Raw genomic sequence first — 27338 nt, 5'->3', positions numbered from 1 at the left:
TCTTTCAGAATTTTCCACAGTTTACTGTGATCCACACAGTCAAAGGCTTTGGCATAGTCAATAAAGCAGAAATAGATGTTTTTCTGGAACTCTCTTGCTTTTTCCATGATCCAGCGGATGTTGGCAATTTGATCTCTGGTTCCTCTGCCTTTTCTAAAACCAGCTTGAACATCAGGAAGTTCATGGTTCACATATTGCTGAAGCCTGGCTTGGAGAATTTTGAGCATTACTTTACTAGCATGTGAGATGAGTGCAATTGTGAGGTAGTTTGAGCAATCTTTAGCATTGCTTTTCTTTGGGATTGGAATGAAAACTGACCTTTTCCAGTCCTGTGGCCACTGCTGAGTTGTCCAAATTTGCTGGCATGTTGAGTGCAGCACTTTCACAGCATCATCTTTCAGGATTTGAAATAGCTCAACTGGAATTCCATCACGTCCACTAGCTTTGTTCGTAGTGATGCTTTCTAAGACCCACTTGACTTCACATTCCAGGATGTCTGGCTCTAGGTCAGTGATCACACCATCGTGATTAGTTACCAATTTTACAAATTTGGACTAGTGAAGAACCATCTTAAAAACTTTTTATGTTGAGCTAAATTTAGACTGATAGAAAAGGTTCCAGATTAGTACAGTTTCATGTATCCTTCACCCAGCTTCCCCCAATGTTAACATCTGACATAAGCATACTATAATCATTAGAACCAGGAAATTAGCATAGGTACAGCACTACTAGCTAAACTGAAGGGCTTATTAAAATTTTGCCACAAATCTCCTACTAATGTCCTTTTTCTATTCCAGGATTTTATCTAGGCTCTCACATTGCATTTCATTGTTAATTGTCCTTGGTTCCCTGAGGTCTGTAATAGAGCCTCAGTCTTTCCTTGTTCTTCATGACCATGATATTCTTTAAGAGTGTAGGTGATTTTGCCAAATGTCTATGAGTTTGAGTTGGCCTGATGTTTTTTCATGATTGGACTGAGGTTCTCTGGTAATGTGAGAATACCATGAAATACTATTATCCTCAGTGCATCATCTATCACAGGGTTCATGACGTTGATATGTCTTATTATTGGTGGTGTTAATATGGTTTCTGCCAAGTTTCTCCACCATAAAGTCATGTCTTTCCCTTTGCAATTAAAAAGTATGTTGGGGGAGATTTTTTGTAATCATGCAGACTTTACTTCTCCTCAAACTTTTACCCACCAATTTTATCATCTATTGATGCAACTTGTCTTCAAGTTATTTTTGTGGTATTGCATGGTGATTTTATTTTTTTCTTTCCTTTTATATTAATTCAAATTCTATCATAAGGAAGAGTTGTTCTATTTCTACCATTTATTTATTTGATTATTTTATCAGTATTGGCTCATTTATTATACTTATGAATTATAATCTAACTCTATAATTATTTTACTGCTCAAATTGTTCCAGCTCTGGCACTTAGGAGCTACTTTGGATTGGCCCCTGTATTTTGTTTTGCTTTTGGAGCATGTTATTACCATCTGGGAAAAGATATTCTAAGCTCATCTTTATATTACCTGCCTTGACCCTGGAATCAACCATTTCTCCAAGAAACTCTGGTTCCTTTTATTAGAGAGCAGAGTTTAGAATCCAACATATGAGCACAAGGTGTGAAATTGGCTAAAACTTCTGACAGTTTCAAGTTGATGAAAATAAGGACTAATCGAAATTCATAGGCTTATGGGAACTGGTGCAAGCAGTTTGGAAAACAATTTTTCATTAGCCACTAAAGCGTAGGTAGGTACATTCCATGAGTCAGTAATTTCACTGGAGGAACTCTTGCACATGTACAAGAGTTGTATGCAGTTTTGTTTAGACTAGCACATAATGGAAAACAACCCAAACGCCCATCAGTAGGAAAACAGATGAATAAAGTGTGGTATATTCATACAATGGAGAATTCTAAAGCAATGAAAATGAGCTACAGCTGTACATATCAACAGGAATGAATCTCAGATGTATAATATTAGCCAAAAAGAATACAGACTGTATGATTCCATTTATAGAAAGTTCATCAATAGGCAGAATAAAGCAATATAGATATTGTAGGGATGCATAAATGATAAGATGATTGAACTAGAAAGAAAAAGCAACCATTATGGCAAAACCCAGGAGAGTGATTACAGTTAGGGGTGGAATGTGTGGAGCTTCACAAGTATTGGTTGTACCATATTTCTTAAGCTGGATGGTGGATTAATGGGCATTCATTTTGTTTAGATCAGACATATGTATGTGTGAAATACTGCATAATGAAGAAGAAAAGGGGAGGAGCTGGAGGGAAGGAAGGAAGAGAAAAGAAGGAAAAAGAAGGGAGGGAAGGAAACAGGGATGGACGGAGGTAGGGAAAGAAAGAAAAGAGCATTCCTGAACATGATATCTTAGGATCTGGGTGGTTCAGATTCTGACACCAAATACCTCTTTGACTTTGAGTGAGTCACTAAATTTTTCAGAGCCTCCATTTTCATACCAGTTAAATAGGTAAAATTTGTTCTTTGCCCTGTGTGCCTCACAGTGTCCTTTTGAGGGAGAAAATGAAACTACGTGTAGAATAGTACTTCAAAGAAGTAATAAAGTATTCTGAAATATAAAAGAAAAAGAAAGTTAATACCTCAAATCACCTTGCTTCCCAATGTGAGAAATCTAGTGTACCTTGATGTTTATATATAATATTTTATTCAGCCACTATTTAACTTCTATCCTGCACACTCCTTGCTGAACTAACATATCAGGAGGAAAGCAGATATTTGCTTATGCCTTTCCAGAAGGTTGGTTTGCTCTTCTGAGCGACTTACCCAGAGCATTTCTGAGGTCTCAGACTGGAGAACTAAGGTGTTTCTCACCTGGAAAGGGCAACTTCAGTGTGCTCCCTGGTGGTCAGAGGAGAAAGCACACGAGAAAGGTTGGCCGTCAGCCTCAGTTTCAACAAATGCAACGATAATCTGTATAAGGTAAGGGCTACTATGCCTTACTACATGCCAGACTTTGTTTTAACTTCTTCATTTTCACAATCGCATTTAATGCTCATAACAGCCCTGAGAGATATGTCATATTATCCCCACTTTACAGATGGGAATATAGACTCTTGGACAGTTGAAGTAAATGACCCAAGGTCATCAAATGAGTGACAAGGGACAATTTTCTCCTCAGGGCCATCTGCAGCCAAAGCCCATATGTATTATCTAACCCAATTGTCTGTTGCTGAACTGAGTTCTCCTGAGAGATCTTTACATCTCGCAGGTGTAATCTCTGAGCTGATATGACTTCTCATCACCAGCCAACTTCACAAATAAATCTGTGATTTTATTAGATACTACTAATTTTGTGTTTAAATTCCAGCTTTACTGGTAACACACCAGTGGGAGCCTCATGGGGAATACTAAAGAGCTTGAATTATTTGTGCTTAGGGAGGATCTTCCTGCTTTCCTGGTAGTTCAGTGGTAAAGAATCTGCCTGTCAGTACAGGAAACACAAGAGAGTCAGTTCGATTCCTGGGTGGGGAAGACTCCCTGGAGTAGGAAATGGCAACCCACTACAGTATTCTTGCTTGGAAAATCCCATGGACAGATGAGCCTGGTGGGCTACAGTCCATGGAGTCTCAAAGAGTTGGATGCGACTGAGCACACAACGCGATGGACCTTCCTATTATAGTTGAAGGACCCTTCAGGAAAAAAAAAAAAAAAACAGGAAAGATCACCAAATTTCTAATTTACAGACTCAACCTATTTTTTTCAGTTGACTCACTGTCCCTCTTCGTTGCTTAGAATAATCCTCTTTACCTATCTTGACTGGAGCCCACACTGGCTTCTTCTTCAGCCTCTGATTTATGCTATAATGACTGGCTCTTGGCCTTCTGCTTTTTAAATCTTTTATTCTATTAATAAATACATATTCTAGTATTTAAATAACTTTTCATATCTGAAATAAAGCATATTTGGGCACAATATAGTTTACAAATATGGCATTACAACCAGTTGTTATATTTTATTATTTATGTATTTTAAGAGGTTGGTCTACAGTTTTGAATGATTCTTGGAGAGATATTGGTCCCCAGGTTATTCTAACCTTGTAAGATGAATTGGGAAAATTCCTTCTTTTCTGATTTTGGAAAAATGTGAATATCATACATATTACCTTCATTCTGAATATTTGATAGAATCCTTTTGGTTAATCATCCTAGCTTGAGAGATGGGAATGAAGTGGTAAAAAGCATGTAAAGATGTCTATCCTCAGTCCCACTTCTCACCCCTGGTACAAACCAGTCTATTGAAGTTTTCTTTTTCTTAGGTCAGTATCAGTAATTCACGTTTCGTATGTAACATTCATTTCATCTAGATTTTCAAGTTTGTGGCACCTAAGTTTTATGTAATGTTTTCTTAGAACATTCAAATATCTTATTGACTGTACTTATAACCCTTTTGTTATTTAAGTTGGTATCATTTTACTTTGGCTGAAGTTACCGATGGCTCAGATGGTAAAGAATCCGCCTGCAATGCAGAAGACCCGGGTTCAATCCCTGGGTCAGGAAGATCCTCTGGAGAAGGAAGTGACTACCCACTCCAGTATTCTTGCCTGGAGAATTCCATGGACAGAGGAGCCTGGTGGGCTACAGTACATGGGGTTGCAGCTCCTGACTAGTCTCCCATACCCACTCTAACCACCTTCTCTCTCCATGTATTCACCACATCTTTTATCATTCCCTGCTGTATCCATCAATGGCCCAAAGGGACTATTTAAGTAACAAAACAGGTGTAATTCCTTTCTAGGTGATCTGTGAGCTATGGACAACCTTTCTTGAGCATGGAGAGTTGTCATTATGTTGCACATCTCTTGCTCTTCTCACCTATATTTACATACACCTGTCTTTCATGGGTCCCTGCTCTATTGAGCCCAGCTGTGTCTATCCTATACATCCTCCCTACCCTGCCCCCATAGTTCACCTCTGTTATGGGGAAGAAAATTAAGATACCCTGTATATATCATCTTGGATTCCTAACATTACATAAAACAACTGAGCAGTCAGTGGTCTAATGGAAGTTTATAGTGCTACAGGCAAACCCTCAACTGTGTGGCAGCCTTTTACTAAATAAATCACTATAGAAACTCCAATCCAATTCTACTCAGCCTCACCCTAAAGGGAGGTGGAAAAGTAGACAAAGACAGTACACATTTAGTCTTCCCTTCATCAAAACCTCCCCCAAATCAGCTAAGCATATCCATCTTTTAGGATTTTAGGTCCCAACTTGACCCACCTCACACATGTACAGCTCTTTCTTTCCCTCTTCACTTCTTTGCTAGTTACATCTCTGTCTGAGACACCTTGATTCTTATGCATAGGTCAGATCTTTCCTGATCTCTAACTAAAGCTGTAGTTCTTGCTTATTCCTGGGCATATCCTTAACCACTGAGATTAGGAGTTGAACTATTACCCCAGAAAAATTGCCCTTATGGTATAAATTATTTTTTAAAAATATAATAGAGGATTTATATTCATAGAAAATAATCCTTCTTTAATAGTGCTCCTTTTAGCACTATTTAGCACTGTGTGAACCATGAACTTCCTGATGTTCAAGCTGGTTTTAGAAAAGGCAGAGGAACCAGAGATCAAATTGCCAATATCCGCTGGATCATGGAAAAAGCAAGAGAGTTCCATAAAAACATCTATTTCTGCTTTATTGACTATGCCAAAGCCTTTGATTGTGTGGATCACAATAAACTGTGGAAAATTCTGAAAGAGATGGGAATCCCAAACCCCCTGATCTGCCTCTTGAGAAATTTGTATGCAGGTCAGGAAGCTACAGTTAGAACTGGACATGGAACAACAGACTGGTTCCAAATAGGAAAAGGAGTACGTCAAGGCTGTATATTGTCACCCTGCTTATTTAACTTATATGCAGAGTACATCATGAGAAACGCTGAACTGGAAGAAACACAAGCTGGAATCAAGATTGCCGGGAGAAATATCAATAACCTCAGATATGCAGATAACACCACCCTTATGGCAGAAAGTGAAGAGGAACTCAAAAGCCTCTTGATGAAAGTGAAAGTGGAGAGTGAAAAAGTTGGCTTAAGGCTCAACATTCAGAAAACGAAGATCATGGCATCTGGTCCCATCACTTTATGGCAAATAGATGGGGAAACAGTGGAAACAGTGTCAGACTTTATTTGGGGGGGGGGGGCTCCAAAATCACTGCAGATGGTGACTGCAGCCATGAAATTAAAAGACGCTTACTCCTTGGAAGGAAAGTTATGACCAACCTAGAAAGCATATTCAAAAGCAGAGACATTACTTTGCCAACAGAGGTTCATCTAGTCAAGGCTATGGTTTTTCCAGTGGTCATGTATGGATGTGAGAGTTGGACTGTGAAGAAGGCTGAGCGCCAAAGAATTGATGCTTTTGAACTGTGGTGTTGGAGAAGACTCTTGAGAGTCCCTTGGACTGCAAGGAGATCCAACCAGTCCATTCTGAAGGAGATCAGCCCTGGGATTTCTTTGGAAGGAATGATGCTGAAGCTGAAACTGCAGTACTTTGGCCACCTCATGCAAAGAGTTGACTAATTGGAAAAGAGTCTGATGCTGGGAGGGATTGGGGGCAGGAGGAGAAGGGGACGACAGAGGATGAGATGGCTGGATGGCATCACTGACTCGATGGACGTGAGTTTGGGTGAACTCCGGGAGTTTGTGATGGACAGGGAGGCCTGGCGTGCTGCGATTCATGGGGTCGCAAAGAGTCGGGCACGACTGAGCGACTGAACTGAACTGAACTGAGCACTAGCACTAATAATAGTGCTTCTTTCAGCAAACAAGGTTATGTATGAAGTCATTAGTTCTGTAAAAGAAAAAGAAGAAAAACAATTCATTCAAAGAGAATTTTTTCCCTTTTCTCTGGAATGCAAAGCCACCCACTTCAACAATTCACATTGACTCAATTCAGTGGTACAGTGTTGTATAACGCACAAACATGGCCTGGAGTCAGGAGGCTTTGGGTCTACTCCCACGATCTGTTATAATAGCTGTGCATTGTTGTTCAGTTACTAAAGTTGTGTCTGACTCTTTGTGACCCCATGAACTGCAGCACACCACGTTTCCCTGTCCTTCACTATTTACAGAGTTTGCTCAAACTAATGTGACCTCAGGATAAATTGCATAAAACTGTTATCTAATTTATTTGTCTGTAAATTTAAGATATTAAACTATATAACCTTCAAAGATCTTTTAAACACAGCAGTTTCAAATCCCCAAAAGTACATGAGTACTTATCTTATGTTGGGGCCCTGAGTAGTATGGGAAAAATATAGTCTTTATTCTCAAGAAACGTATCATTTCATGAAAATGTGACTTTATTTTAAGTAGTCAGATATAAGATGACAGTTTTCTTTTTCAATCTTTAGGGTAAACTTGGTTCAAATCATTTTAGCCCCATTTATAGCTATTATTTCTTCATCGTTTCAAACTGTTCATGTGGTTCTCAAGGCAAGAATATTGAAGTGGTTTGCATTACCTTCTCCAGTGGACCACATTTTGTCAGAACTCTCCACCATGACCCATCCATCTTGGGTAGCTCTACATGCAGGATGGCTCATAGTTTCATTGAGTTAAACAAGGCTGTGGTCCATGTGATCAAATTGGTTAGTTTTCTGTGATTGTGGTTTTCATTCTGTCTGCCCTCTGATGGAGAACAATAAGAGGCTTATGGAAGCTTCCTGATGGGAGAGACTGATTGAGGGGGAAACTGGGTCTTGTTCTGAGGGGCGGGGTCATGCTCAGTAAATCTTTAATCCAATTTTCTGTTGATGGGAGGGGCCCTATTCCCTCCCTGTTATATGACCTGAGGCCAAACTATGGTGGAGGTAATGAAGATAATGGCGACCTCCTTCAGAAGGTCCCATGAACGCACTGCTGCACTCAGTGCCCCCAACCCTGCAGCAGGCCACCGCCAACCCACGCCTCCACCAGAGACTCCTGGACACTCAGGGGCAAGTCTGGGTCAGTCTCTTGTGGGGTCACTGTTCCTTTCTCCTGGGTCCTAGTGCACACAAGGTTTTGTTTATGCCCTCCAAGAGCCTGTTTCCCGAGTCCTGTGTAAGTTCTGGCAGCTCTATGGTGGGGTTAATGGCGACCTCCTCCAAGAGGGCTTATGCCATACCCAAGTCTGCTTCACCCAGAGCCCCTGTCCCTGAAGCAGTCCACCGCTGACCTGTACCTCCATAAGAGACACTCAAACACAGTTCTGGCTCAGTCTCTGTGGGGTCTCTCGGTCCTGGTGTGCACATTTGTTTGAGCTCTCTGAGCATCTCTGGTGGGTATGAGGTTTGATTCTAAATGTGATTTTGCCCCTCCTACCATCTTGCTGGGGCTGCTCCTTTGGCCCCCCCCCCCCCCCTTTTTAATACTTTTTAAAATTTTATTTTATTTTTTAATTTATTTTATTTTTATTATTTATTTCTTTTTAATTAAATTGATCCTTTGCCCTTGGATGTGGGGTATCTGCTCCAGCGCCATGCAGCTGCCAAACAGTATGAAAAGGCAAAAAGATAAGACACTGAAAGATGAACTCCCCAGGTGGGTAGATGCCCAATATGCTACTGATCAGTGGAGAAATAACTCCAGAAAGAATGAAGAGACAGAGCCAAAGCAAAACAACACCCAGTTATGCATGTGACTGGTGATGGAAGTAAAGGCTGATGCTGTAAAGTGCAATACTGAATAGGAACCTGGAATATTAAGTCCATGAATCAAGGCAAACTGGAAGTGGTCAAACAAGAGATGGCAAGCGTGAACATCAACATTCTAGGAATCAACGAACTAAAATGGACTGCAGTGGGTGAATTTAACTCAGCTGACCATTGTATCTACTACCGTGGGCAAGAATCCTTTAGAAGAAATGGAGTAGCCATCATAGTCAACAAAAGAGTTCTAAATACAGTACTAGGATGCAATCTCAAAAATGACAGAATGATCACTATTCATTTCCAAGGCAAACCATTCAATATCACAATAATCCAAGTCTATGCCCTGACCAGTAATGCTGAAGAAGCTGAAGTTGAATGGTTCTATGAAGATGTACAAGACCTTCTAGAACTAATATCCCCAAAAAGATGTCCTTTTAATTATATGGAACTGCAATGCAAAAGTAGGAAGTCAAGAAATATCTGGAGTAACAGGCAAATTTGGCTTTGGAGTACAGAATGAAGCAGGGCAAAGGCTAATAGAGTTTTGCCAGGAGAATGCACTGGTCATAGCAAACACCCTATTCCAACAACACAAGAGAAGACTCTACACATGGACATCACCAGATGGCCAATACTGAAATCAGATTGATTATATTCCTTGCAGCCAAAGATGGAGAAGCTCTATACAGTCAGCAAAAACAAAACTGGGAGCTGACTGTGGCTCAGATCATGAACTCCTTATTGCAAAATTCAGACTTAAATTGAAGAAAGTAGGGAAAACCAATAGCATTCAGGTATGACCTAAATCAAATCCCTTACAATTATACAGTGGAAGTGACAAATAGATTCAAGGGATTAGATCTGATAGACAGAGTGCCTGAAGAACTATGGACAGAGGTTCATGACATTGTACAGGAGGCAGGGGTCAAGACCATCCCAAGGAAAAGAAATGCAAAAAGGCAAAATGGTTGTCTGAGGAGGCCTTACAAATAGCTGTGAAAAGAAAGAGAAGTGAAAGGCAAAGGAGAAAAGGAACGATATATCCATTTGAATGCAGAGTTTCAAAGAATAGCTAGAAGACATATGAAAGCCTTCCTCAGTAATCAGTGTAAAGAAATAGAGGAAAACAATAGAATGGGAAAGACTAGAGATCTCTTCAAGAAAATTAGAGGTACCAAGGGAACATTTACATGCAAAGATGGGCTCAATAAAGGACAGAAATGGTATGGACCTAACAAGCAGAACATATTAAGAAGAGGTGACAACCATACACAGAAGAATTATACAAAAAAGACTTTAATGACTGAGATAACCATGAAGGTGCGATCACTCACCTAGAGCCAGACATTCTGGAATGCTAAGTAAAGTGGGCCTTAGGAAGCATCACTACGAAAAAAACTAGTGGAGGTGATGGAATTCCAGTTGAGCTATTTCAAGTCCTAAAAGATGATGGCGTAAAGGTGCTGCACTCAATATGCTAGCAAATTTGGAAAACTCAGCAGTGGCCTTGGGACTTGAAAAGGTCAGGTTTCATTCCAATCTCTAAGAAATGCAAAGCCAAAGAATGTTTAAACTACCACACAATTGCACTCATCTCATACACTAACAAAGTAATGCTCAAAATTCTTCAAGCCAGGCTTCAACAATATGTGAACTGAGAACTTTCAGATGTTCAAGCTGGATTTAGAAAAGACAGGGGAACTAGAGATCAAATTGCCAACATCCACTGGATCATCAAGAGAGTTCCAGAAAACTCTATTTTATTGACTATGCCAAAGCCTTTGGCTGAGTGGATCACAGCAAACTGTGGGAAATTCTTAAAGAGATGAGAATACCAGACCACCTGACCTGCCTCCTGAGAAATCTGTATGCAGGTCAAGAAGCAACAGTTAGAACTAGACATGGAACAACAGACTGGTTCCAAATTGGGAAAGGAGTACGTCAAGGGTGTGTACTGTCACCCTGCTTATTTAACTTCTATGCAGAGTACATCATGTGAAATGCCAAGCTGAATGAAGCACAAGCTGGAATCAAGATTGCTGGGAGAAATATCAATAACCTCAGATATGCAGATGACACCACCCTTATGGCAGAAAGCAAAGAACTAAAGAGCCTCTTGATGAAAGTGAAAGAGAAAAGTGAAAAAGTTGGCTTAAAACTCAACATTCAGAAAACTAAATCATAGCATCTGGTCTCTTCACTTTACGGCAAATAGATGGGGAAACAATGGAAACAGTGACAGACTTTATTTTGGGGGGCTCCAAAATCACTGCAGATGGTGACTGCAGCCATGAAATTAAAAGACGCTTGCTCCTTGGAAGAAAAGTTATGACCAACCTAGACAGCATATTAAAAAGCAAACATTACTTTGCCACCAAAGGTCCATCTAGTCAAAGCTATGGTTTTTCCATTAGTCATGTATGGATGTGAGGGTTGGAGTATAAAGAAAGCTGAGCACTGAAGAATTGATGCCTTTGAACTGTGGTGTTGGAGAAGACTCTTGAGAGTCCTTTGGACAGCAAGGAGATCCAACCAGTCCACCCTAAAGAAGATCAATCCTGAATATTCATTGGAAGGACTGATGCTGAAGCTGAAACTCCAATACTTTGGCCACCTGATGTGAAGAACTGACTCATTTGAAAAGACCCTGGTGCTGGGAAATATTGAAGGTGGGTGGCGAAGGGGACAACAGAGGATGAGATGGTTGGATGGCATCACGTACTCAATGGACATGAGTTTGAGTAAGTTCCCAGAGTTGATGATGGACAGGGAAGCCTGGCATGCTGCAGTCCATGGAGTCACAAAGAGTCGGACATGACTGAACACCTGAACTGAACTTTCTTCATCTATTCTAATATCTCTCATTCTTGTTGTTGTTCAGTCATTAAGTCATGTCTGATTGTTTGCTACCCAGTGTACTGCAGCACGCCAGGCTTCCCTGTCCTTCACTATCTCCCAGAGGTTGCTCAAACTCATGTCCATTGAGTCGGTAATGCTATCTCATCCTCTGCCACCCCATCTCCTTTGGCCTTCAGTCTTTCCCAGTATGAGGATATTTCCCAGTGAGTCAGCTCTTCATATCAAGTGGTCAAAATATTGGACCTTCAGCTTCAGCATTAGTCCTGCCAATTAATATCTAGGTTTGATTTCCTTTAGGATTGACTGATTTGATCTCCTTGCAGCCCAAGGGACTCTCAAGAGTCTTCTCTAGCACCAAAATTCAAAAGCATCAGTTCTTTGGCACTCAGCCTTCTTTATGGTCCAACTCTCACATCTGTGCATGACTACTGGAAAGTTGGTAAAGTGATGTCTCTGCTTTTATGCTGTCTAGGTTTGCCATAGCTTTCCTTCCAAGCAGCAAGCATCTTTTAATTTCATGGCTGCAGTCATCGCCTGAAGTGATTTTGGAGCCCAAGAAGATAAAGTCTGTCACTGTTTCCTTTTTTACTCTCCTATTTGCCATGAAATGATGGGACTGGATGCCATGATCTTAATGTTCTGAATACTGAGCTTTAAGCTAGCTTTTTCACTCTCCTCTTTCATCCTCATCAAGAGGTTTTTTTAGTTCCTCTCCCCTTTCTGCCATTAGAGTGGTATCATGTGCATATGTTTGTTAATATTTCTCCTGGAAGTCTTGATTCCATCTTGTGATTCATCCAGCCCAGCATTTTGCATCATGTACACTGCATATAAGTTAAATAAACAGCTTGACAATATAAAGCTTTGTCTTACTCCTTCCCCAATCTTGAACCAGTCATTTGTTCCATGTCCAGTTCTAACTGTTGTTTCTTAACCTGCATACAAGTTTCTCAGGAGACAGGAAAGGTAGTCTTGGTATTCCCACCTCTTTAGGAATTTTCCACAGTTTGTTGTGATCCACCCAGTCATAGGCTTTAGCATAGTCAATGAAACAGAAGTAGATGTTTTCTTGGAATTCCCTTGCTTTCTCTATGATGCAACTGATGTTACCAATTTGATCTCTGGTTCCTCTGCCTTTTCTAAACTCAGCTTGTACATCTGGAAGTTCTCAGTTCACATATTGCTGAAGCCTAGCTTGAAGGATTTTGAGCATAACTTTACTAGCATGTGAAATGATTGCAATTGTATGGTAGTTTGAACATTCTTTGGCATTGCCCTTCTTTGGGATTAGAATGAAAACTGACCTTTTCCAGTCCCTCTTTCTAGCCCCCAGAAAAAGACACAGGATATAATCATGGACCAAGAAGTAAATCCTGTTATGTAACACATCTACATGGCTTATTATTTATTTCACACTTCTTTTTTCTTCCAAAGTTAATAATGTTCAATTATATAGAATGAATAGAATAGAATAGAAATATTAGAATATAGACTTAAAATATTTCTCACACTTTCACAGCTAGGACTATGATGGACTAGATAGATGACTAGAAATTGAATAAATTTCAAATATAGTTTAAATACATTTTAACCTCAGATATGCAGAATGACACCACCCATATGGCAGAAAGTGAAGAGGAACTAAAGTGCCTTGTGATGAAAGTGAAAGAGGAGAGTGAAAAATTTGGCATAAGGCTCAACATTCAAAAACTAAGATCATGGCATCTGGTCCCATCATTTCATGGGGAATAGATGGGGAAACAGTGGAAACAGTGTCAGAATTTATTTTGGGGGGCTCCAAAATCACTGCAGATGGTGACTGCAGCCATGAAATTAAAAGACGCTTACTCCTTGGAAGGAAAGTTATGACCAACCTAGATAGCATATTCAAAAGCAGAGACATTACTTTGCCAGCAAAGGTCTGTCTAGTCAAGGCTATGGTTTTTCCAGTGGTCATGTATGGATGTGAGAGTTGGACTGTGAAAAAAGCTGAGAGCCGAAGAACTGATGCTTTTGAACTGTGGTGTTGAAGAAGACTCTTGAGAGTCCCTCGGACTGCAAGAAGATCCAACCAGTCCATTCTAAAGGAGATCAGCCCTGGGTGTTCATTGGAAGGACTGATGCTGAAGCTGAAACTCCAATACTTTGGCCACCTCATGTGAAGAGTTGACTCATTGAAAAATACCCTGATGCTGGGAGGGATTGGGGGCAGGAGAAAGGGATGACAGAGGATGAGATGGCTGGATGGCATCACCAACTCAATAGACGTGAGTTTGGGTGAACTCCGGGAGTTGGTGATGGACAGGGAGGCCTGGTGTACTGCAATTCATGGGGTCACAAAGAGTCAGACACAACTGAGCAACTGAACTGAACTGAACTGAACATACAAAGTGATATCCCTACATGTCAAAAATGGAAAATGAAAACAACTAAATGTCAATGAAGAGCAGTTTAAACAAATGAAAAGGCTAGGACTGCCTTGAGGGAAAATGTCAATACCAGCATTGAGATTAGAAAATTAAACCTTTGGCTTTCCCCAAAATGGAAAGTGAGACTCTTCCATTAAGCCAAGCTCTTTGAAGGGGACCAGAGTGGTTTCATATCAGTTGTCCCCCCAACTCCTTCGTATTCATGAAGAAACAAATCCCTGTCCCTCATTGAGGACTTCTGATTGGCAAAGATTAAATATAATCAAATATAATTAGAAAATTTAAAACATATCCTGAATGGAAGATAGGAGAAAACAGTAACAATACATTTAAATTCTTGAGAATTTATATACTGAAATTAGCATAGAGTATAAAGTAATTATGAATCAAATGTTTTAAGAAATTAAAGATGGAATAAAAACTGGAAAAGGACCAAAATATAGAGCCAATAAAAAAATACCAAGCATTTTTGAAAAAAAAAAATTAGAACCTTTATAAATAAAACATAATTATTGAAATTAATAAGTCACTGGATGAATTAAACAACACAATTTATGCAGGTGAAGAAAATATTAAGTCTGAAGGAAATGTTCAGTCTGTAATGCATAGAAACAGAGCAGTAAGTATGAAAGAGAGAGTCAGCCAAATGGAGGATATAATGAGAAAGTGTAACACATCTAATTGGAGTTCCAGGAAGAAAAAATAGAAAAAAGGCAACATTTGAAGACACAAAGGCTGAGAATTTCCCCAAACCAATAAAAGGACATGAATCCACAGATGAGTCCAAGACAGAATAGATACATAAAAAGAAAGTTATACCCAGATATATTTTAGTAAAAGCAAAAAATATCAAAGACAGAGAAGTTCTTAAACAGGCAGAGAAAAAAGATAAATAATTTACAAAGAACAACAAGTAGATATCTAGTTTCTCAATAGCAATTATGGAAGACAGAACACAGTAGAATTATATTTTCTAAAGTTCCGAAGAGAAAATAACCATCATCCTAGATTTCTAGATTTAGCAAAACTATTTTCCAAGGACAAGGGAAACAGAAACATAGTCGGACTGACATAGACTGAATTTACCTCCAACAAACCTTCCCTAAAGGGACATTTTCACAAATGCACTCTTGAAAGAAGAAAAATGATTCTAAAAACAATTTCAGGATACCCACGTGCAAAAGAAGTTGGGCACTTATCTTACACCATGTACAAAAATTAACTAAAAATAGATCAAAGACCTAAATGTGAAAATTAAAAGCATACCTTTGGAAGAAAACATAGAGGTAAATCTTCATAATATTGGAGTTGGCAGTGGTTTCTTAGGTATCACCAAGTGCACAAGAAGCAGAAGAGAAAATACACTGGACTTCATCAAAATTAAAATTTTTTCTGCATCAAAGTGAAGAAAGTGAAAAGACAACCTACAGACAGGGAACTATTATTTTCAAATTATATAAATGATGTATCTAGTATCCAGAATTTATAAAGAATTCTTATAAATCAACAAAAAGACAAAACAATCAAAAAGTGAGCAAATGAGTTAAATAAACATTTTTCTAAAGAGCATATACAAATGGCCAATAAGCACACAAAAAATGTTTGGCATCATTAGTTATTAGGGAGCTTCAAGTCAAAACCACAAGGAGATACCACTTCATACCCCATAGAATGGCTGATTTTTTTTTAATATAAAATAAACATCATAGATACAGAAAGCAAACTTATAGCTATCAGGAGGGAAGGGTGATGGATAAATTGGGAGATTGGGATTGACATATACATAACTATATATAAAATAGATAACTAATAAGGACATACTGTACAGCACTGGAAACTCTACTCAGTACTTCGTAATGACCTATATGGGAAAAGAATCTAAAAAAATGGGTGGATAACTGATTCACTTTGTTGTATGCTTGAAACTAATACAATGTTGTAAATCAACTACATTCCAATAAAAGTTTTTTAAAAAACAAATATCTATGAGGATGTGGATAAATTGGAGCCCTTGTACATTGCTGCTAGAAAGTTTAAATGGTGCAGCCACTATGGAAAAAAGTTTGGTAGTTCTTTAAAAAGTTAAATGAAGAATTACCATATGACCCAACAATTCCTCTTCTAGGTATATAACCCCAAAGACTGATGCTGCTGCTGCTAAGTCGCTTCAGTTGTATCTGACTCTGTGCAACCCCACAGACGGCAGCCCACCAGGCTCCCCCGTCCCTGGGATTCTCCAGGCAAGAACACTGGAGTGGGCTGCCATTTCCTTCTCCAATGCATGAAAGTGAAAAGTGAAAGTGAAGTCACTCAGTTGTGTCCGACTCTTCATGACCCCATGGACTGTAGCCCACCAGGCTCCTCTGTCCATGGGATTTTCCAGGCAAGAGTGCTGGAGTGGGGTGCCATTTCCTGCTCCAAAGACTGATGATAGATATTCAAACAGATACTTGGACACAAATGTTCATAGCAATATTATTCACAAAAGGTAAAAACAACCCAAATGTCCATCAATGGATGATGGATAAATAGATCTGCTATATTAATACAATAAAATGTTATTCACCCACACAAAAAAAGAATTAAGTACTGATGCTTGCTACAACATGGATAAATCTCAAACACATTATGCTAAGTGAAAAAAGTTAGACTCCAAAAATCAAATACTGTATGATTCCATTTGAAATGTCCAGAGTAGGCAGATCCACAGAGACAGCAGGTTACTGGCTGCTAGAGGCTGGGAAGAGGAAGGAAAGGAAAGTAACTGCTTAATTGACATGGATTTTCCTAGTGGGGTAATCAAAACGTTCTGGAACCAGATGGTGATGATGGTTCCACATCATTGTGAATGCACTAAATGCCACCGAATTGTACACTGTAAATTGGTTAGAACTGAATTTTTATGTGAGTTTTACTGTAATAAAAAAGTTCACAGATATAAAGAAATCAGCAAACATGGGTAAAACCAGACATTGTATATTATATATTATGATAAATGATTATTTATATGTGTTTTTCTTAAAATGAGATTTAAAAATAGTGCACAGTACAAACATGAGTTGAGAAAGGGGTAATCAGAGTTAAAGTATTTTAGAGTTCCTATGAGACCCCATGAGAGCCATTGACTTTCAAGTGTTTTTGACTGTAATCCACAGTTAGAAATTGCTACCCAGTGCACACAAATATGTATATGACTGAAAGAAAAATTTCACAAAATAATGCTGGTTGAATGTGTTATATGCTGATATTTTCTAATCTAATTAATTTCATTTTTTTAAATGCTAATCCTGTCCCATTAAGTTGATTTCATGACCCATTAAATGGATTATAATACACCATTTGAAAAAAATTAATGTAAAGAGCATGTGGTGACACCCAGTGAAGGCTCCCCTGGTGGCTCAACTACAGAATCCACCTGCCAGTGCAGGAGATTCAGGTTCCATCCCTGGATCAGGAAGATCCCTTGGAGGAGGAAATGGCAACCTACTCCAGTATTCTTGCATGGAAAATCCCATGGACAGAAGAGCATGGAGTGTTACAGTTCATGGGGTCGCAAAAGAGTTAGACATGACTTAGCATCTAAACAACAACATCAACAAAGAAGAGAAAATAAGAGAAGAAAGGGTCTTGAGCAGTTCAATGTTGACTGCGATGCTATATCCACAAGCATCAGCAGATGATGAACTGCCAGTATTTTTCAAAATCTTCTGATGATATCACCCTGTTCTAGGATTGGAATCTCCTTAAGGCAAAGTGTTTCTACTAGTGCATTGGAAACCTTTTGAAAAATTCTGCATTTGAATAGTATTCAATGAATTGCCAAGGTAATGTTCTCTTGAGTTATTCAGTATGGATTTCTACAGCTGATGGAAAGCATTTCTTATCCATGAACATTGCAGAACAGTCTACCTCAATTTGAGGAAATCAGAAGATCTGAGTGGTGGTCTTATCCCTTGTTACCTTAGACAAGTCATTTCATTTCTCCTGGTTTCAGTTCCCTTATTTGCAAAATTGAAGGGAAATTTATGTTTTTCCTAAAAAAGAAATCTGTATTCACTCTAACAAGTCTATGGAGACCCCTGATTTCATGCACTTACACATAAACATGTACAAATGTGTCGCATCTAGATGAAGGAAATTTAATGTAGACTCTCAGGAAATACCCAAAAGCATTAGCATTAATCTATTTCAAAATAGAAAGAGATATATGGAGCATATTTTTATATTTTTTCAGATATAATTGTTAATTTATAAGATGTTCATACTTTTTTCTTAATTAGTTGTTGATTGGGTGTGGTGTGTTTTAGTTACTGCCACTTTGGGAGTTTTACTAAGTTAAGAAAAGGGATTATACTGATCTGAGTATGTACCAGTAAACATACCCATATTCCATGGCAACTAAATGGCTGTTGCCATTTAACTGTTTTTCCCATTACTGCAAGGTACCTCAGTGAACAATATTTGGTAAGCTTTGTTTACACATGAGAGACACGTGGCTGTTTTTCCCACCACAATTATTTGTTTGTTAGCTAGTCATTGTAACCTTCCATTGTCTCAGATGAGGTATGACTAAGAGATTTGGTATCGGCAGTCTACCACTGTCTGGAAAGATTCCTATGAAATGAAACAGTGGAAAAGACATTCCCCATACCAGCTGTACTAAACTATTTTTAGTTCACCAAAAGCTTTTTGATAATTTTTGCTTACTGTCTTTTTTAAAAAGTCATTTTTTATGTGTGGAAAATTTCAAACATAGATAAATAGCGTAGTATAATGAACCCCACTAATTCATCACTCAACTTCAACTATTAATATTCTACCACTCGTTTCATCTATACCATCCACTTCCAACTCCTCCATTTGATTATCATTATTTTCATAGTTTTTAAGGTGAGATTTACATACTGAACAATTTTAACAACTAGACATACCTGTGTACCTACACCCTTACCAGATCTCCTGAATTTCCTGAAAAAAAGGGTACTCCTCCCTTCCCAGATGGTCCCCCTACTTCCACAAAGCAACCACTGACTTTGTTTGACCTTGGTTTTGCTTTTTCTATTTAAGTGGAAACATACAATTTTCTACATTTTTTTGGTGCTTAGATTTTTCTCTCAAAGTTATGTTTATGAGATTCAGTAATGCTGTTGCATGTATTGGTACAATAATTCATCCTTTTCACTGCCAAGTGGTAATATACCACAACTTGTTTAGCCATCCTTGTTGATGGATTTTTGGGTGTTTTCAATTTGGGGCTATCATGAATGAAGCTGTTATAAAATTTTTATACAAGTTCTTCTGTGAATAAGTGTTTTCACTTATCTTGGATAATTACCTGCAACTGCAATTGCTGGATCACCAGGGTCAGTTCAATTCAGTTCAGTCGATCAGTTGTGTCCAACTCTTTGCGACCCCATGGACTGCAGCATGCCAGATTCCCTGTGCATCACCAACTCCTGGAGCTTGCTCAAACTCATGTCCATCAAGTCGGTGATGCCATCTAACCATCTCATCCTCTGTTGCCCCCTTCTCCTGCCTTCAATCTTTCCCAGCATCAGGGTCTTTTCAAATGAGTCAGTTTTTCACATCAGGTGGCCAAAGTATTGGAGCTTCAACTTCAGCATCAGTCCTTCCAATGAATATTCAGGACTGATCTTTAGGATGGACTGGCTGGATTGCCTTGCAGTCCAAGGGGCTCTCAAGACCCTTCTCCAACACCACAGTTCAAACTCTTCAATTCTTTGGCACTCAGCTTTCTTTATGGTCCAACTCTCATATTCATACATGACTACTGGAAAAACCATAGCTTTGACTAGATGGATCTTTGTCAGAAAAGTAACGTCTCTGCTTTTGAATATGCTGTCTAGGTTTGTCATAGCTTTTCTTCCAAGGAGCAAGCGTCTTTTAATTTTATGGCTGCAGTCACCATCTGCAGAGATTTTGGAACCCAAGAGAAGAAAGTCTGTCACTGTTTCCGTTGTCTCCCCATCTATTTGCCGTGAAGTGATGGGACCAGATACCATGATCTTCGTTTTTCGAATGTTGAGTTTTAAGCCAGGTTTTCACTCTCCTCTTTCACTTTCATCAAGAGGCTCTTCAGTTCCTCTTCATTGTCTGCCATAAGGGTGGTGTCATCTACATACCTGAGGTTAGTGATATTTCTCCTGCAATCTTGATTCCAGTTTGTGCTTCATCCAGCCCAGAATTCCACATGACTTATAACTCTGCATATAAGTTAAATAAGCAGGGTGACAATATACAGCCTTGATGTACTCCTTTCCCAATTTGGAACCATTCTGTTGTTCCATGTGCAGTTCTAACTGTTGCTTCTTGACCTGCATACAGATTTCTCAGGAGGCAGATCAGGTGGTCTGGTATTCCCATCTCTTGAAGAATTTTCCACAGTTTGTTGTGATCCACACAGTCAAAGGCTTTGGGCATAGTCAGTAAAGCAGACGTTTTTCTGGAACTCTCTTGCCTTTGCTATGATCGAACAGATGTTGGCAATTTGATCTCTGGTTCCTCTGCCTTTTCTAAATCCAGCTTGAAGATCTGGAAGTTCTCAGTTCACATACTGTTCAAGCCTTGCTTGGAGAATTTTGAGCATTACTTTGCTAGTGTGTGAGATGAGTGCAATTGTGTGGTAGTTTGAGCATTCTTTGGCATTGCCTTTCTTTGGGATTGGAATGAAAACTGACCTTTTCAAGTCCTGTGGCCACTGCTGAGTTTTCCAAATTTGCTGGCATGTTGAGTGCAGCACTTTTACAGCATCATCTTTTAGGATTTGAAATAGCTCAGTTGGAATTTCATCACCTCCACTAGTTTTGTTCCTAGTGATGCTTCCTAAGGCCCACTTAACTTTGCACTCCAGGATGTCTGGCTCTAGGTGAGTGATCACACCATTATTGTTATCTTGGTCATTATGATCTTTTTTGATCATAAGCCGTTAAGATCATAAGCCTTTTATCCTTATTCATCAAGGGCAGACAGAATGAAAACAACAATCGCAGAAAACTAACCAAATTGATCACATGGACCACAGCCTTGTCTAACTCAATGAAACTATGAGCCATGCCGTGTAGGGCCACCCAAGATGGATGGGTCATGGTGGAGAGTTCTGGCAAAACCTGGTTCACTGGAGAAGGGAATGGCAAAACACTTCAGTAGTCTTGCTTGAGAACCCCATAAAGAGTATGAAGAGGCAAAAAGATATGACATTGAAAGATGAACTCCCCAGGTCAGTAGGTGCCCAATATGCTACTGGAAAAGAGTGAAGAGATAACTCCAGAAACAGGAAACAGAGCCAAAGCCAAAACAACCCCCAGTTGTGGATATGACTGGTAATGGAAGTAAAGTCTGATGCTGCAAAGAACAATATTGCATAGGAACTGGAATCATAGGTCCATGAATCAAGGTAAATAGGAAGTGGTCAAACAGGAGATGGCAGGAGTGACCACCAACATTTTAAAAATCAATGAACTAAAACGACTGGATCACTGGGTTAGCATATGTTTATAAGAAACTACCACACTCTTTGCTAAGGTGGTTATACCATTTTACTCTCCACTAGGAATATATGTGACTTCTAATTGTTCCACATTCTCATCAGTACTTGGTATTGTCTGTCTTAAATTTTAGCTGTTCTAGGGAGTGTAGAGTGCTGTGCTGTGCTTAGTTGCTCAGTTGTGTCCAACTCTTTGCAACCTGGTGGGCTGTAGCCCGCCAGACTCCTCTGTCCATGGGTATTCTCCAGGCAAGAATATTGGAGTGGGTTGCCATGCCCTCCTCCAGGGGATCTTCCCAACCCAGGGACTGAACAGGGTCTCCTACATTGCAGGTGGATTCTTTACCAGCTGAGCTACCAGGGAAGCCAGAGTGTAGAGTAGCCTGTCAATATTTATTTGCATTTCCTTAATGACTGAATGTGTGGAGCAGAAACAGATGTTTTTCTGGAACTCTCTTGTTTTTTGATGATCCATTGGATGTTGGCAATTTGATCTCTGGTTCCTCTGCCTTTTCTAAAACCAGCTTGAACATCAGGAAGTTCATGGTTCACGTATTGCTGAAGCCTAGCTTGGAGAATTTTAAGTATTACTTTACTAGCGTGTGAGTTGAATGCAATTGTGCAGTAGCTTGAACATTCTTTGGCATTGCCTTTCTTTGGGTTTGGAATGAAAACTGACCTTTTCCAGTCCTGTTGCCACTGCTGAGTTTTCCAAATTTGCTGGCATATTGAGTGCAGCACTTTCACAGCATCATCTTTTAGGACTTGAAATAGCTCAACTGGAATTCCATCACGTCCACTAGCTTTGTTCGTAGTGATGCTTTCTAAGTCCCACTTGACTTTGCATTCCAGGATGTCTGGCTCTAGGTGAGTAATCACACCATCATGATTATCTGGGTCAGGAAGATCTTTTTTGTACAGTTCTTCTGTGTATTCTTGCCACCTCTTCTTAATATCTTCTGCTTCTGTTAGGTCCATACCATTTCTGTCCTTTATTGAGCCCATCTTTGCTTGAAATGTTCCCTTGGTATCTCTAATTTTCTTGAAGAGATCTCTAGTCTTTCCCATTCTATTGTTTTCCTCTATTTCTTTGCATTGATCACTGAGGAAGGCTTTCTTATCTCTCCTTGCTATTCTTTGGAACTCTGCATTCAGATGGGTATATCTTTCCTTTTCTCCTTTGCTTTTCACTTCCTTTCTTTTCACAGCTATTTGTAAGGCCTCCTCAGACAGCCATTTTGCTTTTTTGCATTTCTTTTTCTTGGGGATGGTCTTGATCCCTGTCTCCTGGACAATGTCAGGAACCTCCGTCCATAGTTCATCAGGCACTCTGTCTATCAGATCTAGTCCCTTAAATCTATTTCTCACTTCCACTGCATAGTTATAAGGGATTTGATTTAGGTCATACCTGAATGGTCTAGTGGTTTTCTCCACTTTTTTCAATTTCAGTCTGAATTTGGCAATAAGGAGTTCTTGATCTGAGCCACAATCAGCTCCCGGTTTTGTTTTTGCTGACTGTATAGAGCTTCTCCATCTTTGGCTGCAAAGAATATAATCAATCTGATTTCGGTGTCGACCATCTGGTGATGTCCATGTGTAGAGTCTTCTCTTGTGTTGTTGGAAGAGGGTGTTTGCTATGACCAGTGCATTCTCTTGGCAGAACTCTAGTTTGATTTTAAGAGTTCTGGCTGGGACTTAAGTGGAGACTGGGGCATATCATAAACTCTAAAAGGAAAGTACTATGTGGAAGTTTATTGAAGAATATTAAGGACCTCAGCTTCAATCTTTCCCTTTGAAGGGATAATCCTGTGGCTGTCAAGCCCGTACAGTAATAGGATGGTTCAAATTTACAGCATGAGAAAGAAATATTACTTTCTTGGAATACAGGCATGAAGTTCCCATTGATGAGAAAGGCACTGTATTCTCTTGCTGGCTGTGCTCTGTAAAACTCCTCCCCTGAACTGTTTCCAGGGTCTTCTAAGAAGATAGGCAGGAATTTTCTCAAGCCTCCCTTAGCCTGACCTTCAATGACTACCTGGGGGTTGAGGAGAAGAATGCAAAGATCTGTCTGGGAAGAAAATAGGGCTGCTACTGCAAAGGTAACAGTTTATACTTTCTGTATCTTGCCACCCTTGGTTGCTGGTCTTTTGGTTTCCTCGCATTAAGAGGAAGCTTCAGTAGTGTCTGTATAGTCAGCTATGCCTCTGAAGTAGATACTTTTGGCACCACTCATAACCCCTTGGCACTCAACATTCCTGTACACACTGGTAGTTTTCTGTTGCCCATACCTGCCTTTACCCGAGAGCTTTCTTTGACCACAGGAACATGCTGGGTGCCAGGCTGACTGGAAGTGCTGGGAAGTTAACATCTCTGGGAACAGCCCCCAAGCTAATGACAGATGAGTCAGTAGCCAAATTCTCCATTGTTCTCATCCTCTGGGTGGGACAATTCTCAGGCATGCTCTCCTTCTCCCAGGGCTGCACAGTAGAAATGAGCCCAGGGTCCCCACCACAGTCACCTACTCATGAATACATCCTCCTTCACTGGCTGCCTTCCTTTCCCTGGCTCCTTGTGCCCTCCTCTTCTACTGCTGCTTCTTGAGGTCACCTTCCAGATAAACTAGCCTCAATCCTAGTCTCAACGTCTGTTCTGGAGAAACCTATTAGAATAGGTTTCTAGGCTAGTTTAATATCAAGCAAACTGATAAAATTATATTAGAATAAACATACTGTTAATAAATCTTCTAACACTTTAAATGCTTCACTTCACATCCAACAAAAGACCTAGAATTCTAAAGACCTAGAATTCACTTCTTTTGAGTTTACCTGGTGAAAGGTTGCTGCTGTGAGCTGTGTGTAACGCCGGGATTCGTGACCTCAGGAGAGGATTCCCATCCGGGGTTAGAGATGAGGCTTGACTATTTGGAGCTTTTTGTGTAGCAAAGTTTTATTAAAGTATAATAGAGATAGGGAAAGCTTCTGACATAGACATCAGAAGGGGACAGAAAGAGTGCCCCCTTGCTAGTTTTTAGCAAGGTGTTGTATGTCTGTTCAGTTCAGTTCAGTTCAGTTGCTCAGTCGTGTCCGACTCTTTGCGACCCCATGAATCGCAGCACTCCAGGCCTCCCTGTCCATCACCAACTCCCGGAGTTCACCCAAACTCACGTCCATCGAGTCAGTGATGCCATCCAGCCATCTCATCTTCTGTCGTCCCCTTCTCCTCCTGCCCCCAATCCCTCCCAGCATCAGACTCTTTTCCAGTGAGTCAACTCTTCGCATGAGGTGGCCAAAGTACTGGAGTTTCAGCTTTAGCATCATTCCTTCCAAAGAACACCCAGGACTGATCTCCTTTAGAATGGACTGGTTGGATCTCCTTGCAGTCCAAGAGACTCTCAAGAGTCTTCTCCAACACCACAGCTCAAATGCATCAATTCTTTGGCACTCAGCTTTCTTCACAGTCCAACTCTCACATCCATAAATGACTACTGGAAAAACCATAGCCTTGACTAGATGAACCTTTGTTGGCAAAGTAATGTCTCTGCTTTTCAATATGCTATCTAGGTTGGTCATAACTTTCCCTCCAAGGAGTAAGCATCTTTTAATTTCATGGCTGCAATCACTATCTGCAGTGATTTTGGAGCCAAAAAAAATAAAGTCTGACCCTGTTTCCAATGTTTCCCCATCTATTTCCCATGAAGTGATGGGACCAGATGCCATGATCTTCATTTTCTGAATGTTGAGCTTTAAGCCAACTTTTTCACTCTCCTCTTTCACTTTCATCAAGAGGCTTTTTAGTTCCTCTTCACTTTCTGCCATAAGGGTGGTGTCATCTGCATATCTGAGGTTATTGGTATTTCTCCCGGCAATCTTGATTCCAGCTTGTGCACCTTCCAGCCCAGCGTTTCTCATGACGTATTCTGCATATAAGTTAGAAAGCTATTAATCAGATAAGAGAGACAACCTCAAGGCTGAGGGAGTTTCACCAGGCCCCTCTCCCACAATATGCAATTTTGAGATAGGATAGCACGAGGTGTGTCATTCCCCAGCCATAAAACAATTAACAGGAATACTGGTTTGTTGAGCCATTAGCAGCCCAAGGTTTGAGGAAAGAAAAAAGTTAGTCTTAAGTGGAACCTTTTTGAAGAAAGGCAAATTCCAAAGCAAATACATAGTTTCATTAACATATCTTAAGAAAAACATTTCCATTAGAAAAACACATTAGTTAACTCAAGGCAGAACCAGGTGTCATCAACACAGAATTAAAAGAAGCCTCGTTTAATTTTGACTCCCTTAGTGGTTCAGACGGTAAAGCGTCTGCCTGCAGTGCAGGAGACCCAGGTTTGATCCCTGGGTTGGAAAGATCCCCTGGAGAAGGAAATGGCAACCCACTCAAGTATTCTTGCCTGGAAAATTCCATGGAATTTTCCTACCAGAGGAACCTGGTAGGCTACCGTCGATAGGGTCGCAAAGAGTTGGACATGACTGAGCCACTTCACTTCACTGCACTTCAGAGAAGGAAGAAAAAAACATCTGCTGCTTGCAGTTTATTTCCTCCTGTCGCTTGGGACCTCTGCCCTTCCTACCTGTTACCCTCTCACTGGAGCTATCCCCAAAGTATTCCCTGATGACTCAGATGGTAAAGGATATGCCTGCAATGCAGGAGACCTGGGTGCAATCCCTGGGTCAGGAAGATCCCCTGGAGAAGAGAATGGCTACCCACTCCAGTATTGTTTGGAGAATCCCAGGGACAGAGGAGCCTGGCAGGCTACAGTCCTTGGGGTCACAAAGAGTTGGACACAACTGAGTAACTAATGTTGTTAGAGAATTCTCAGGTAAAGACTGAGTTTAAGGAATAATACCCAAAACCAAGGAACTCTGTCCCTCATATTTAACTTCAAATAGTCAGCTACTTGCTTTCTCAAAGCAAATTGATATCATGTATATTATTCCCAGCATATTAAGATACTTCTGTGTATAATAAAAAAAAATCCTTAATGTATTGATGTTTTGGTTTTACTCACCTTTGCCCATCTTTGGAACCAAAAATGGAAAGCAAGGATAATTTTGCTGAAGAAAGAAAGATGGCTGATGCTGGTGTGTGTATAGGCATGCATGTATGTGTGGACCCAGGAGACCTGTGCATTCTTTGCTCTCACACTCTCCTCCTTCAAAAACATGAACGCAGCAACAACTAAAATATTCTGGCAAGTTCAGGTTTATGGATGTGACATGGGTTGAAAAGTTTGGTAAACAATTCCCCTTAATATTTTTAAAGGTCAAGAATCAGAAGAGTATCACAAAATTGAAATGTCAGGGTCCCATAGCTCAAGATGCTAGAAATCTTCTGGCATCAAGATAAATTTTACTTCTCTAGCCATTAAAGTATTTATTCTTAAATCCTAATCCCAAATCCAGAGATTCAGACCTGAATCTTGGCTCCATAGCCCCCATTCAAATAAGTGTCTTCCAGGTAATTCACTATTAATTTCACTGTTCTTTTTTTCAAAAATGTTGTAATTCCTTCTTGATAAGGACTGAACCTTGTTCTAATTTCATGTTTAATTGAATTAAATATACTCTATGGTTTATATAAAGAACCTAGTGCTGGAGGTTTGTCTCACTATCATTTTAGAGAAATCCTTGATTCAACATAGTGCAATGCAAAGATACATTTTGATCCAGTCTTAGACCTTTCCCAGGTCTTTGGAAAAGACCCTGGTGCTAGGAAAGATTGAGGGCAAGAGAAGGGGACTACAAAGGATGAGGTGGTTGGACAGCATCACTGACTCAATGGACATATGAAGTGAAATTTGCTCAGTCATGTCTAACTCTTTGTGACTCCATGGGCTATATGGTCC

The 27338-nt window shown here is 39.9% G+C and overlaps 1 protein-coding gene across 2 annotated transcripts in view; it reads left to right on the top strand.

Annotated features, from left to right (window-relative positions):
* The first annotated feature begins 4634 nt into the window (after positions 1–4634).
* Positions 4635–27338, top strand: part of LOC129659523 (aldo-keto reductase family 1 member B1) — a 185869-nt gene continuing 163165 nt past the window's right edge. For both annotated transcript variants that reach the window (XM_055590965.1, XM_055590967.1), the window contains exon 1: positions 4635–4638. The gene's annotated coding sequence lies outside the window, so the exon portion shown is untranslated. The remainder of the gene's footprint in view (positions 4639–27338) is intronic.

This window comes from Bubalus kerabau, chromosome 8 (genome assembly GCF_029407905.1).
Source record: "Bubalus kerabau isolate K-KA32 ecotype Philippines breed swamp buffalo chromosome 8, PCC_UOA_SB_1v2, whole genome shotgun sequence".
Classification (NCBI taxonomy): domain Eukaryota; kingdom Metazoa; phylum Chordata; class Mammalia; order Artiodactyla; family Bovidae; genus Bubalus; species Bubalus kerabau.
Note: the sequence above shows the minus strand (reverse complement) of the source record. Positions and strands in the feature narration are given on the sequence as shown.